Source organism: Peromyscus eremicus, unplaced genomic scaffold, assembly GCF_949786415.1.
Source record: "Peromyscus eremicus unplaced genomic scaffold, PerEre_H2_v1 PerEre#2#chrX_unloc_4, whole genome shotgun sequence".
NCBI classification, from domain to species: domain Eukaryota; kingdom Metazoa; phylum Chordata; class Mammalia; order Rodentia; family Cricetidae; genus Peromyscus; species Peromyscus eremicus.
The window spans coordinates 1,846,687-1,862,782 of record NW_026734291.1 but is presented as its reverse complement, the minus strand read 5'-3'; the positions used below and the strand labels follow the sequence as shown (position 1 = coordinate 1,862,782).

Here is a 16,096-nt window from a genome sequence, read left to right as displayed (position 1 = left end):
CTATTTTCCCAGCACTGGACAGCAGAGGAAAGATTAGGTGTTCAATGCAATTCTCAATTACATAGAAAGAGGCAAGCCTACACTAAAGGAGACATTTCTCTACACAGAAGTAATATCAATAATCAACATCACTTGAGAGAAAAGCAATAAAGCTCTTGATTACCTGGAGACATTGGAGAACAGAATCAAATAGAGATAAGAGGAGGAATGGACTAAAAGAAATTATTAAAAAGGATGCCAATAAGTCATTTTAAATGTTATGAATAATGTATTTTTAAGATAAAAAAATAGCAATACTGATTTTGAAAAAGACTAGGTTCTTCCCTAGTAGAGGGAATGTCATTAATATGAGATAGAATGATCTTGCCAAGATACATTATTTGGCTGCTGAGATCTACACTTGACACATCGACTTACAGTCAATTATCCATTTCTCAAACCTTTGAGCTGACATAACAGTGTCAAGCAGGAATGGACAAATCTGCATAGTTGAATTGTCTTATAGCAAGTTCAATATTCATTGGCTCAAATTAACCTTCCCAAACTCCACACTCACCCAATCTAGTCTATGATTATTCATGTGATATGAATTAAATTGTGAAACAACTCCTGCTACCATAATCAGGTCCTTTTTTATAACAGTGACCTCAGCAGCTGATTGCCTACCATGCTTCCCACAGCAGTGTGCACAATAAACTGTTTCTGCTCTTTGGTCTGGAGTCAGAAGCAATGCTCCACATGCAAAACCTTTTCTGATGACTGCATTGGATAATCAACTACATGACTCTAATGGATAATTTTAAAACTCTGATAGTCATTTAATTTAAGAATTTTGAAGGTGTAGTCGAGAGAACAGTGAGATCATTGGCCTGGAGAGCAAGAAAAGGGAATCAAGGACACCGGAGTCAACATAAAAGAGTTTGTCTCAGAAACATTTTTCCAACAGGATGAAAATGCAGCTGTCCTGGAATTAATATGACTTCCCAGGGAGAAATCACAAATGGGATATTAATAAAGAAAAATACCTTTAATAATAGTATGCATCCATCTCTGGCAAATGCTCAAAGAGGAGACAACTTAGAAACAGTTTGCATTCAACATATACTGTCATCCTTGTGTCTTTTAGCTACATGTTCCAGGTTTCACTTTGAACAATATAAATAGAAATGGGCAACTGTAGGTCTATCCATTTGGCCAGATGGGTGAGTTAGACAGCAAGAGTTTTCACAGAATTGTTTCTTAAATATACCAGACACCTGAGACTGTAGGTCATTCTTTAGTGATATTGTGCTGGGGAGAAGCTGACAGTGGATGAGAATAATGGGAAAAGTGGAAGGTAGAAAAAAGTAAGCTGGGCACTGGTTGACATGCCTGTAATCCCAGCACTTAGGAGGCAGAGGCAGGTGGATCTTTGTGAGGTCAAGGCCAGCCTCATCTACAGAACAAGATCCCAGACAGGTGCAAAGCTACACAGAGAAACCTCATCTCCAAAAACCAAAAAATAAAAATAAAAAAATAAAAAAAAATAAAAGCTGGGGTGGGATGGTCTTGTACAAGCTGTGTTGCATGAGACGTAAGCTTCTTAAAAAGAATAGCACCTTGAATACTACTTCCAGGGGGGAAATGGAAGGATATGGAGAACTTCTAGAAAGTCAGCAGAAACTACCATAGAGTGGGACAGACTCAGGAGGAGGCTAATCAAACAATGCTGCAAAATGGAAAAGGATGTTTCAAGACCATTACAGAGTAAGCCCAACATGGTCTTGGGACTAATAACCATAGCTCCATGTGGGATCTGAAGCAACCCCACCATAGAAGCCCTTGTTCTAGACCATTATCAGTTCCCCCAAACATGTTCCTGATTCTATGGAAGAAGCTCTGTTTTATTGTCAATAAATCAGGCACTTAGGGAAAGCTCCCAAGGCCTAGGCCCCAGGCTGTTAATAGCTCTCCCAAGAATGATCCTTTTCCTGGTCTGAGGACCTAAATGAAAGCCTTGATTGATCAGTCCAGTCCTTAATATAACATTGTTTTACTTTACAAATACTTGTCACCTGGTGTCATATTGACCTTCTGGCAGAACTATGCTTTTCTCAAGAAGAAAAACGGAACTTTATGGCAGAACACACCTTAAGATTAGCTGAGACCCTATAATGTCTCAATAAGCAGCTTGTTAGAATCTCATTCTTTGATATAAGTTTGGGTCTAGTTGCTGGTTGTAAATTAGCAGTGGTTCCTTTGTAATATTTGGAAGACAAATGTCTGGACAATCCTGGTGAACAAAAGTGTATCCTACTGTCCTAATCTCTAGGAGGCCTGGCAAAAATATACTTATCTTTGGGGTGTTTTTTAGACAGTCCTCCCTCCACTGAATTCTATTTTATGAGACTTACTATCTCCTAAGCATTAATAAATCCTCTAAATCACAAATTCTACTCATCTACATCACATGTTAGTAGTAGAGTGCCACCCAATACATAGATGCCTTTTATAACCACCCACAAAATTAAGTATAAACTGACATTACACATAAAAATTAAATGTAGGGCCTGGAGAGATGGCTCAGAGGTTAAGAGCACTGAATGCTCTTCCAGAGGTCCTGAGTTCAATTCCCAGCAACCACATGGTGGCTCACAACCATCTGTAGTGAAAACTGGTGCCCTTTTCTGGCCTGGAGACATACATGCAGGCAGAACACTGTATACATAATAAACAAATAAAGTCTTTAAAAAAAATTAAATGCAAAATACTGGTTCTCTATATGGTACCAGTCGGTACTCTCCAAGTTTGGCAACATGCTTTCCATGGGTGCACCAAAAGCATGTTGACGTTCAAAGATGGTTTTAAGCACATATCCTTACTTCATTCTGTGAGCAGGTTCAGCTATAGGCTTTCCTAGACCTGATTGCATAGACTAGACTGGGATTCAACTCAGACTCAGATATACCTGGCTCTGCCTTCTGAGTCCTGCCATTAAAGGCATGAGCCAATACATCCAGTTTGTTCATCTTATTTTTCATTATAGTTAGGAATTTTTGATACAATTTCTCTCATGTATACTCTGTACTATTGATCTCTCTATATTTGTTAATAAGCATTTCTCTTACAAGGTGATGTCCCATATACGAACATATATGAACCCATTCTGGAGAGAAACCCTATGAATGTCCCATTCAAAGGGTACAGAAATGACAGAAGTGATCTTCCTATTCAGCTTCCTTATAAAGTGAATTGTTGATTGCATATAATTTGAATGTCATGAAGTAAGTGTGGGGAGCATCAGAATTATATGACTATACTCTCAAAGAAGTATACATTTATAATGATGTAAGTATGAATAAAGTGGAATAAGATGAGTGTGAACAATGATAAACCTTAAGTTCTGGTTATTCTTTACAACTGAACCAAACTGTAAAATTAATTCATACAGATATAAAGATTAAAGAGTGTATTAGATGTGATAATGCTTTTACATGTCCCATTATTTTTGCAGTGATGAAGAAAATCAAGCTGGAAAGAAATATATTTTAAATATTCAGTGTGTTAAAGACCTTGCATATCTGAGTACTCTTCAAATGCATGAAAAAGCACATACTGGAGAGAAACCCTATGAATGTAATCAATGTGGTAAAGCTTTTGAATTTCAAAATCATCTTCAAGAACTTAAAAGAAAGCATACAGGAGAGAAACCGTATGAAGGTAATCACCCTGGTAAAGCTTTTTCATGTCAAAGTAGTCTTCAAATGCATAAAAGAACACATACTGGAGAGAAACCCTATGAATGTAATCTGTGAAGTTAAAGCCTTTGCAAGATTCAGTAGTCTTCAAAGGCATACAAGGATCTATTCTGGAGAGAAACCCTATGAATGTAATCACTGTGGTAAAGCCTTTAAATGCCAGAGTAATCTTCAAATGCACAAAAGAACACATACTGGAGAGAAACCCTATGAATATAATCAGTGTGGTAAAGCCTTTGCACAATTCAGTCATCTTCAAACGCATACAAGAACCCATTCTGGAGAGAAACCCTATGAATGTAGAGAATGTGGTAAAACCTTTTCACATCAAAACAATCTTCAAATGCATAAAAGAACACATACTGGAAAGAAGCCCTATGAATGTAATCTGTGTGGTAAAGCCTTTGCACAATTAAGTCACCTTCAAAGGCATAACAGAACACATACTGGAGAGAAACCCTATGAATGTAATCACTGTGGTAAATCCTTTGCATGGCGTAGCAATCTTAATATACATAAAAAAAACACACTGGAGAGAAACCCTGTGAATGTAATCAATGTGGTAAAGCCTTTGCATGTTACAAAGTTTTTAAATCACATGAAAGAAAACATACTGGAGAGAAACCCTATGACTGTGATCAGTGTGGTAAAGCCTTTGGATATCTAAGTAATCTTCAACAACATAAAAGGAAGCATACTGGAGAGAAGCCCTATGAATGTAATCACTGGTAAAGCCTTTACATGGCACAGTAATCTTCAAATGCATAAAAGAACACATACTGGAGAGAAACCCTATGAATATTATCTTTGTGGTAAAGCCTTTGTATATCACAATAGTCTTCAAAGGCATATACGAACCCATTCTGGAGAGAAACCCTATGAATGTGAACAATGTGGTAAAGCCTTTACATGTCAAAAAAGTCTTCAAAGGCATAAAAAAAAACACATACTGGAGAAAAACCCTATGTATGCAATCAGTGTGGTAAAGCCTTTGCCCAAAACAGTACTCTTCAAATGCATAAAAGAACACACACTGGAGAGAAACCCTATGAATGTAATGAGTGTGGTAAAGCCTTTGCATTTATTAGTAATCTTTAAAGGCATAAAGGAAGACATACTGGAGAGAAACCCTCTGAATATAATCAGTGTGGTAAAGCCTTTGCACAAAACAGTACCCTTCTAATGCATAAAAAACAAATACTAGAGACAAACCCTATTAATGTAATTAGTGTGGTAAAGCCTTTGCATGTCATATAAATCTTCAAATACATAAAAGAACACCTACTGGAGAGAAACCATATGAATGCAATCAGTGTGGTAGAGCCTCTGCACAACTCAATTGTCTTCAATGCATAAATGAGCACAAACTGGAGAGAACCCCTGTGAATGTAATGCATGTGGTAAAGCCTTTGCATATCACAGAAGTCTTCATATGCATGACAGAACACATACTGGAGAGAAACTATGAATGCAATCACTGTGGTAAAGCCCTTGCTCTTCTGAGTACTCTTCAAAGGCATAAAGAGAACACATACTAGAGAGAAACCTATGCATGCAATCAGTGTGGTAAAGCCTTTGCATGTCTCAAAATTTTTCAAATGCATTAAAGAAAACATACTGGAGAGAAGCCCTATGGTAAAGCCTCTGTATGTATCTTAAAAATCTTGAGATATCCCAAACTCATACTGCATAAAAACCATATAGGCATAGTCAGTGTGGTTAAGTTTTTCACATTATACAGGAATAATACTTTTGTGTGTAATTAGTCTGTTAAAGCCTTTTCATATATTACAATAGTCCTTGGCTATGTGAAAAAGTTATGGTGGCCATCTGCCTATAAAGAGTTTGGTAAGATCTTTAGGCAACACACTTATCATCAGTTACAGAAGAGTATGTCTTCAATAGAAAAGTATTTGACAGTGTCAAAAAATGTTCAAGCATTATGTTATCTGCTTTTATATTGTTTACAGCAGCACATTCATGGAATAAACACATATTTATGAATTTATGAAACCTTTTGTATAGGGTAAATGAGGCAGCCACAAAAACAAACACTGACCCTGAAAATAGGGCCAGTGAAAGACACATCCTTTGGCCCTGAAATCAGAGTGAAAAATATCCTGACACTGAAGCCAGAGTCAAAGAAACACACTTTGTTTCTGAATCCAGAACCAGTTTATAGAAACACCCTGATCCTGAAACCAGAATCAAAATTTTAAAAGGGGGCATTAAAATAAACACACTTTGGACCTGAAACCAGAGCTAAAGAAACACTCTATAAACTTGACCAAGTAAACACAAATCCAACCATTCCCTGAGCCTGAAATCAATCAATTCATGAGCATGAAATCCACCCAATATTTCAGCTTTTTCAAGCCCTGTGTCTGTTCATTTGGCAACTGCCTGGGAGATTCTGGAGCTCTCCTAGATTCCTTCCTTCCAAATATGTATCTTGAATGCATTTTGCATGAAGATTTTTACTGGAGTAGATGAGAATCTGATTATAGGATTGGATTAGAGAAGCAGCAGACCCCTCTGCTGGCAAACTCTCTTCAAAGATCAGAGCAGAAGTAACAACTTTTCACCAAAGACAGCTACATTTCTGCAGCATTTCTCTTCTTGCTTGAGTGAAGCATAGAAGTAAGAATTTGAGCTCTAGCTGAAAAGAAATGGACATCTTTGTTAGAAACTCTAATAGAGCAGAACAGAAAATGAATTGACAGCTCTGTTGAAAAACTCCCTCAGGGGAGTGGAGGAGAGCAGCATTGGACATCTCTCTTGGGAGACTCTTAGCAATGTGGAGCAGGGTGTAAAGGCTCCCTTTTGTAGAGAAGCAGGATTAATATCTTTTGCAGGGAGAGCATTTCCCACTGAAGCACAGCATCAGGTGTACCCTGACTTCTCCATATTCAGGTTACCTTTTTTCTCACAGCAGTAGGTATCCAGGATATCTTCCCTTCATAGCTCTAGGTAAAAGCTGACTTCTGACACTTGAAGTATCTTTCCCTCCAGAACTGTAAAAATTTGTATTATTTTTTATTTATTTTTTTAATTTTCAAAACAAGGTTTCTCTGTGTAGTTTTGGAACTTGCACTACTGATTTAAATGGTAATGTAACTGTTTTAGATTTTGTACTTCTTTTAAATTGCATTAAATACCTAATTCAGGTATAAGAATTTATGTATTTATATTCCTTTTCTGTTGTGATATAATGTCCAAATCAACTTATAAATGATTATAATTTGGCACTTGGTCCGGAGAGATACAATATCAATGGTAAAGATCACTGCATTGTGATTTTTATCTTGAAACTTTTGAAGTAGATACTAAAGTGTTCTATATGTGTGACAAATACATTTGGTGATGTTTATTTTATTGCCTTTTTATTTCTCCTATGCATTTTGTTCATTTTCTTTTGTACTTTCTTAGTGATAGGTATTGTTCTTCTGTAATGTATGGAATGGTATACCCATAATCTAAGTGTTCCACTGTTTACTTAAATATTAGGCTATGTGTGATCATACATTTCAAGTTAGGTTGTCTGTAAAATGGTGGTGGGTTTTGTTGCTGACTTTGTTTTTCATATTTTTACAAATTCCCTTGAGATATGTGCTTGTAATTCTGTTTGGCTTGGATGTTAGTAATGATTCAGGGATACATTTGAACTCATGATTCTCATGTATCCACCTCCTGAGTTCAAGTCCAAAGGTAGATGATGTACTCCCATCATGTATGCTTTTTTCAACCAAATTTAAGAATGTTAATGTTGAAATGCTTAATGGAAGAGAACATAAGGAATATGAAATACTTCATGTGTGTATTCAAAGCAGTATTTTCATTTATCTGATAAAGTTGTAATAAAGTAAGATAATCAGCAATCCACCATACACCTCATATCATAGCTTGCTATGTTATATATGTATATTTATGTAATTTGATGTTCCAAGACTGTCCCATCCACATGAGTTAAACATTTGGCATTTCATCTTCAAGTATTTCCTTCCAAGAGAATTATCCAGAGATGCCAGGTGATGTAATATCACTAAGATTTCTCTTTTAAGAAACATTTATGTGGTGTGTGAATGATTATGGGTTGTTGGCTCATTTCAGGTATGTGAAGACCAGAAGATAGCTTTGTGGTCTTCCTAATAGTTTGATCATAATCTCGTTTCCAGCTTTGCACACCAAAGACTTTACCAAGGAGCCATCTCACTGGTGCTCAAAAAAGATTCTTAAAAATACTACAACATTAAAATATTGTCTTATTTTCAGATTGTAAACTTAATTTCATAGAAGGATACAAGAACAAAGGAAAAATTGAATAATAAATAAGAAAATAATAAATTTTCTTTGCATATTAAAATATTTGTACAACCACATATTTTTCAAAATTGATTATGGGGACTAAGCATTTGTTTATAACATTGTCTCAGAACCACAATCAAATGTCAGAGAATTGGCTCATTCCGTAAAGTTGTTTCCACTAAGCCTGAGGACCTGAGTTCTATCTCTGGGTGATCCAAACTACTCCTACAATTTTTTTTTATTTCTACACTTGGGCATTGACATGTGCACTCCTACATCAGCACATATATAAATTATTTTTAGACTTGAATAAGTGCCATTGAGGTCTTTTGCAACTAAATGACACCACAAGTTTCATCACTAGAACTCACATAGGGGAAGTAGAAAACTGACAAATGTAAGTTATCCTCTCGGTGCTACATACACATCCTGGCACAAACATAGACACACAAATGCAGTTCAAACATTTTTAAGTGGATGAAAATACGAGCATGGAAAATAACCCAATTATTGAGAATATATAAAATGATTTGCCCATTTAAATTATTGAATTTTAAGAAATAATTCTGTTCTTCAAAACAATTATGGTTTCTTTTTAAATATTGTTTTATCCTTTCATGTTCCGATTCCATTGTAGGTCACTTAAAAACCCATATTTCTGGACTTAGAGGTGCATGGATGTAATTCCAGCACAGGGAGAATATGTTGGGCCAATCTCTGTGATTTTGAGGCCAGCTTGGTCCTCATAGTGAATTCCAGGGCAGCCTATTTGGACACATCCTGTCTCACAAAAATTCCAACAGAAAAGCATATCTCAAATTATGGGATTTTTCATAATATAATCTGGCTGGATTGTGACTGGTTACAACAAAAGCTTTTATTATATTTACTCACATCATGAGAAATCTGTTAACAATGAAAATAAAAAAACAATATAGAGAGTCCATTCACAGAGGTATAGAAATCCATTGAATCCTTTGACAACCATCTAGAGGGGACTTTCCTCACCTTCAAGTCACAGGAGACAGAAAGAGCAGTAGGACATCTTCATCATTAAAATTATAATGACATATTTGTGACCTGAAGAGTTGGCTCAGTAGTACTGGTACTCTTGAGTACCCAAGTTTGATTCCTAGCACCTACATCAGATTTATCACATCTCCCTGTGTTTCCATGTACTTGAGTGCATTTGTCTTGCCTCTTAGGAGATCAGATATGCAAATAGTGAAAAGACAGATATGTGTGTGATTCCAAATTGTAAGAAAGGCTTTATTCATGTGCCTGTTAGCTTAGAAAAGAATGAAATTTAATTTAAGTGCATAAGTTTTGCAAGTTAGTATACCATGTTCCTGCTAGGTACCAATGGTGCCCCGAAAATGGTGTCTGATTCCCTGTGACTGGAGGTACTGTCAGTTGTCAGCTGTCTCGTGTGTGCAGGGGATGAGAGTCAGGTCCTGTTTATAAATGGTAGTGCCCTCAATGCTGAGCCTTCTATTCAAGCCCATGAACATGTTATTAATAGTAGTAAGGTGTGGATGGCTGATCTAAGTTCATCCTTATACCAGCCCAGGTTACGCAGAAGAAATATAAGATTGATAGAACCTGAAACTACTTCACACTTGGTGCTTCAAGAATTTGTTTTTACTCTTCCCCAAATGAGAAATTATTGGTTGAGAAGCAGAGTATACAGTCATTTCAATTTTGGAAACATCTACCCAAACTCTAAGAGTCATACATTGTGTTCATGTATACAAAAGAGCCATGTGTTGTTTCTCTTTGAACTTATTCCAGTGATGGTCCATCCTAAACTTGGCAAGTTTTCCCTAAGCCCTCACATAACAATCAAATGCTCGCAATTATCAATTCCATTGACTCACAGTTTTATGCCACATACAGTTCATATTCAAAATTTCCATTTTTACTGCATGTTATCACAAATGTTAGCAAACAAAAACTGTATAACCAGAGACAGTTCTGACAAGGCAAGGCCCAAGGAGTTGTTTTTTAGGAAACATTTCTACTAGAAATATGAGACCAGATATAACTAAGAATATTCTGGATAAAAATGGATGACCAAAAGACTTCAAATTACCATTTAGAATGCTTTGTGTTGTAGGATATAAAACTAGCCCCCTGTATCAAATGTTATGCTGACCTCTGAGACAGTCACACCCTCTCTTCATTCAGTATCCTGCTATTTTCTGGTTGTATTAAAAAAACAAAAAACTGTCAAGGGATTTAACCTCTTAAAAATTATTTACACTTAAAATATGGAATGAAATAGGATTTTTACCCACCATTAAAAATATTTATACAGCTACTAAAAAACTTACATTTACAAATAGTTGGTTAAAATATTCCTCTGGATTTTACAAGTAGCGAGGCAGGGATACTGACAGACATGATGGATGGTTAGTCAGACTTGGCTTCTTTCTCTTCTACTTCAGAGACTGGACTCTGTTTTTCAGTGTCTCCACTTTCCACCGGCAGATCTGTAGTTGTTGGTCAGCCACTTTAGCCTGTTGCCTTTATTTTCCTCTTCCCTTTTGTTTGCACTCTTCTGTGTGATCCTTTATCCTTTCCCCTGGCCTTTTCCAGTGTTGCATCCACCTTGGCAGGGGCAGGCTTGGATAACAGTCTCACCGAGCATGACTTGGGCTCTGACTTCACCACTCCTTCTCTCGGGCAATGATTGTGGTGTCACTGGGTAGGAGGAACGTGTGATGTTGAACCTGTCATGGTGCTGCACTGCCTTAGCTGCCACCACATGAACTGCAGGGGCAGGGGGAGAACTGATTCAAGAGTTTTCTAAACCCAAATATCCACAAAATGAGGGGAAAATACAAAGAATACAAAGAGGAGAGGAACTGACACTAAAAGTCTTTAAAAGATAGTTGACCATTTAATCCAAGCCACAAGAGTAAGTTTATCTCCAATGTGGTAAATAGGCAGCAATTGGAGCCCAGAATCTCACATGTCAGGTGTTCCCCTTCTTGAGTTTATACATCCTGTAAGGAGAGAAAAGGAACTTGCAGGCATAGAGTCTGACTTGTCTGAAGGTGATCACTTTCTGCTTCACTGATGCCTGCAAAATATTCAGTTTGGAGCTCTGAATGGTGGTGACTTTAGAAGACATCCAGGTTATGAGAAGATCCTGAGACTAGAACTGAAGTCTGTCTAAGGCTAAGACAATCAGGCATCTACAAAGAGCTGTGGAGTTTTGAAGAATTTTTAGGGATGGACCTTTGTGTGTGAAAGCCCAAGCTTCAAATGCCAGAGTAATTCTTGAGGTGTACCTGAGGACAAGCTGGCATGAATTGTACTCAACAATCACTCATCTGTGGGAGTGAGCTACCTCCATATGCCAGAAACTATGGTTGCTTATAACTCCAAAGTCTCTGATTCCATCTTCTGATCTCTGCAGGTACTGCACACAGACACAAGCAGGTCTCATATACATAAAACAAAACTTAAAAAATGAAATTCTTGCTGGAAGATGGTGGTGCACACCTTTAATCTAGGAAGTTGAGAGGCAGAGGAAGACAGAGATCTGTGAGTTCAAGGCCAGCATGGTCTACAGAGTGAGTTCTAGGAAAGACAGGGCTACACAGAGAAAATTTTTTTGAAAAACTAAAAAAAAAAAATGAAATTCTTGAAAGCCAGGTGGTTGTAGTGGATGCATTTAATCCCAGCTGCCAAGAGACAAAGGCAGGTGAATCTCTGAGTTCAACGTCAGCCTGGTCTATAGAATGAGTTCCAGGAGGGCCAGTGAAGCTACAGAAAAACCAAAAATAAAAAATAAAATTCTGTACAGTAATGTCACAGCCTTATGATAGACAGCAGTCAGGGCTTAGAAAAGTGAACTCATTCTGGCCCTTCATAGAAGCATTTGTGGTCTTCTGAGCCAGCTTACTTGTAGGCAAAAGAAGCCTTATTCTCAGGTTAGAATAGCTCAGAATAGCTGTTCATTTGAGACCACCATTCACAGTATGAATAGGTGACTTTCCCATGCTGGTTTTTGTATTTGTGTTCTATGTCCTTTGTGTGGGAACTGTGGCATTGATACATTCTTTAAATATATCCTTTAGGTTATACATTATGTTCTATTTCTCTTTTTAGTCATGCATCATGATATATTTGTATTTAGATCATACTGCATGATCTAAAAGATAATTTTGCTCTATAAATCTCCATCTGCCTAAGTGGCTAAACTTGCATTCTCCTGGCCCTATTTAAATTGTTCAATATGCTACTTCAGGCCAGACTTAGGAGAGACTTAAGGATGACAGCACAAGTGGCATGCAAAATCTGTGCCAGACTGGCTTCTCTTCTGACATTAACCACCACTTGATGCATGTTGTTATTTAAGATATTCTTGTTCATTAAACTTTTAGGTGTGTGGAGAAATTTATCCCTGGGGAGGCATATTCTCTAAGAGCAGCACCTCCAGCCTTGTAGAAAAAAAAATTCTGACACAAACTTTCTTATGTTGGATCAGGCAGCCATGAGCACAATCAATTTCACTGTGCTGTCCTTATGATTGCACTAACTACAATTTTAGATTGAAGAACTCAATTACCACTGAGATTTTAAATTAAAAATTTGGGTTATGTAGTCAACTGTCCATTTCAGTAATAGGAAAAGGATTTTTTGTGTGCTTGGAGACTAGAATAGAAAGAATAATTTATTGGGTACTCTGCTGGGGGAAACAGGGTAGGCAAACAGCTGCAGAAGTCACCATTATGATATAGGACCTGATTGTTGCAGGATCAGTGATTTTGTAATTCCCCAGCATGTGTTGATCCATGTCATGTGAGTGAAGGCAGGCTAGATTTTGGGTGGACAATTTGGGAAGGTTAGCTTGAGGCCATGAATATTGAATTTTGAACAAAGAACTCTCCTATGTAGATATTTTGAATCCTGCTTGTCACGGTTGTTTCCATTAGCTGTAGCTGTGTGTGCCAGGTCACAGGTCTCAGCAGCTAACTTTGCACATAGGGCCATGGTGATCTTATTAATACCATTCCCTCTACCAGAGAATGGTATTCTCTTTCTGAAAGTCAGTAGAGCCTAGTGTTTTTTTAATTCTATTTATCTTTTTAAAAAGTCAATTATTTGTTTCACTGTTAAAATTTGATTTTGTTTAAATGCATCTCTGCTCTAATCTCTTATTTGTTTCAGTTCCCCATTGTTTTCAGGTCATTAAGAATTTCTTCCCTTTTTTCTCAAGTGAGTTGATTATTTCTGTTTAGAGCAATGTCTCCTGTTGCTTAGGCTTGCCTCATACTATGCAGTTGAGAATTGGTTTGAACATCTCATACTTCTTCTGCTGCCCAGTGTGGAAAAGAAAGTTCTGCAAACTGCTTCAAGACTGGTCATTGTGAAGTAAATGAGTGTCCTCCAACTTCTCTTGATTTTATTGTAAACTTGCATATGAAGAGGGATCTGTGTAAGAATTGAGTTCACTGACCAACTATAAAGCAGGTGTGCTGTCCTTACAGAAAGGGATGGGCAAGAAGAAACATGAAAGCTCTCTTCCTTTGACTGTAGCTCACATTAGAAATAAGTAGTGAGGTGATCAATTTTATGTATTTTAGATGATTATTAATTGTTCTGACTGGCCATTTGCATCCACAGAACAGGAAATCAAGAATCTGGATAAAGAACTGAACTTATCACAAAACCAAACTAGAGTAGTTACACTAGTTGACCCAAATAGAACTGGATAAAGTGGTGTAGCCCTGCCTAAAAGAACTATTATTTTACAGGTTTAAGATGAACAACCTGAGAGAAAATGTGTGACTAAACATGTGGTGTGCTCTAACACAAACCCCTAGTCTCTGAAGCACATGGCCGTGTAGCCTGTTTAAATTTTTTAAAATAATTTTTGGGGATTATATTACTTCATTTGCATTGTTGCTTTTCTATCTCTAAGCCTTTCCATAGACACTTCAATGTTTTTTTTTTTATTTCATGGTCTCCTTTTCCTTTAACAGCACTTACTGTTTAATGTGACTTAAGTTTGGCTGCAGGATTTCTGAGCTATGAAGAAAATGGTAGGCTGCACTGGCCAGTGACGGTGTAATAAAACACACTCCTCTTGGAATAGGAACAGAAAGTCCTCTGAGAGACTGGAATAGTTTCTACTAAAATACATATTTCCCAGACTAGAGTACTGTCTGCCCCTAGGGTAGAATCCAGAGCTGTGAAGCCCTGTGCTGCCTTAATCATTTGATCTTCCCTTATCTAGGAGAGAAGCTACTACTGTCCTGAGGCCCTGTTGCAGACAAGCTATTGAGGAACTGTAGGCAAGCCTAGCAATCAGGAGCACCAGTGGGAGGTAGATTATGAGTTTTTTCAAGGGTTCTCCTCTATTTCAGACACAGGGAAACATGAGGTAGACCATCAGCAATGCCATGGTGAGTGGGGGTACATTGCCTTCCATGTAGGAGGAGCAGGATGGCTGAGCTGTCAGATCTGCTGGGAGTTCAATGGATCATGTGATAGACTGCTTCTGTTGGAGAAGCAAAGAAAGAAAAGAAAATGTCACCATGAGGCAGTCTCAAATAAATGGAGGGTTGGCTGAATGAAACCTTTCCTAGCATGTGTGAGTCCTATATTCAAATTTATCATGAAAAGGTACAAACAAAAATTTGGGCTAGTCAGATGGGTAAGAGTGTGGGTAAAGGTGCTTGTCCTAAGCCTGCATCTGCAGGGCCAGTGTGGTGGAGAGTGGGTACCAATTTCCATAAGTTGTCCTCTGACAGCTGTATGGACATATTGGCCTGAACCTTGCCCCTAATAAAATAGAAATGTCATGTCTTAAAATGTCACCACAAGACTCAGTATTTCCACAATCAATGCTAATTAAAATGTTTCAACCAGGTGATGGTGGCACATGCCTTTAATTCCAGCTCAGGAGGCAGAGGCAGACTGATCTCTGAGTTTGCGGCCTGGTCTAAAGTCCAAGTTCCAGGACAGTCAGGGATACATACAGCTACTCTGTCTTGAAAAAAACCAAACCAAACCAAAAATTAAATATATAAAAATAAATGTTTCAAAAGCATATCCTTAATAATTTCAGAGTGAAAATACCATGTTTTGTAACCAGATAACACACCTAAATGTCATGCATGAAGCCCTGTAGGGAAATCGGAGAATTTCCACATGGTAAGGCAGGCCATGGTGTTCAGGGCCTTGATGACCCTCAACATCAGCACACCTTTGACACTGACTCATGATTCCACAATGTCAAACCATGGGAAGGTTCTGAACTCTCACCTGGAATATGAAAAGCCTGGGTTACATCTCCACAGGCCTGTGAACACACATGACCAACAAGCAAGGATGGATGTGGTAGTCCAAGTCCAAATTAGAGTAGTTACACCATTTGAACCTAAGAAGTAGAACTGGATAGAAAACATGACTGTGTTTTCCAGGTTTAAGATGTATACCCGAAGAGAAATGGTGTGAGCAGTACTTGGTGTCATCTAATACAAATCCCTCGTCTCTGGAGCACATGGCCATAAAGCCTGTTTCAACTTTTTAACTAAATTATTTGGGATTATATTTACATTATTATCACTATATTTTCCCTGCATTCATATCTTCGCATAGACCCTTCATTGTGTTCTAATTAATGACTTCTTTTTGTTTAAGAACGGTTACTGTTTGAATGTGACCTGTGTTTGATTCCAGGATTTCCCAGCTATGAAGCAACAGGTTGGTTGCAATGGACGATGAGTATGTAATGAACTGTGCATCTATAGGACCATGTGCCTTGGAAGAAAAACAGGAAGTGCTCTAGGATATTAGAGAATTTTAATAAACTGCCAAATCCCCTGGTTAGTGTCCTATCCAATCATAGTGTGGAAGGACCCACCTGAGAGGGTTTTTTCTCTCTGAGTTCTTTGAACTCTGCTCACCCAGTAGGGAAACTGGTAATGTCCTGAAGCCCAGCTGGTGGTCCTAGCTGATGAGGAACTCTGGGGAGTGTTAGCAATCAGGAGCATCAGCAGGAGGTAGCTTCCAGTTTCTTTCCAGGATTCTCCTCT

General features: G+C 37.8%; 1 long non-coding RNA gene across 5 annotated transcripts in view; it reads left to right on the top strand.

Moving 5' to 3' along the window:
* Positions 1-5,364, top strand: part of LOC131901147 (uncharacterized) — a 30,454-nt gene extending 25,090 nt beyond the window's left edge. For 3 of the 5 annotated variants that reach the window (XR_009376389.1, XR_009376390.1, XR_009376386.1), the window contains one exon: positions 3,111-3,482. This is a non-coding gene — a long non-coding RNA (uncharacterized LOC131901147). The other 2 variants (XR_009376387.1, XR_009376388.1) reach the window with 2 other exon arrangements.
* The last annotated feature ends 10,732 nt before the right edge of the window (positions 5,365-16,096 follow it).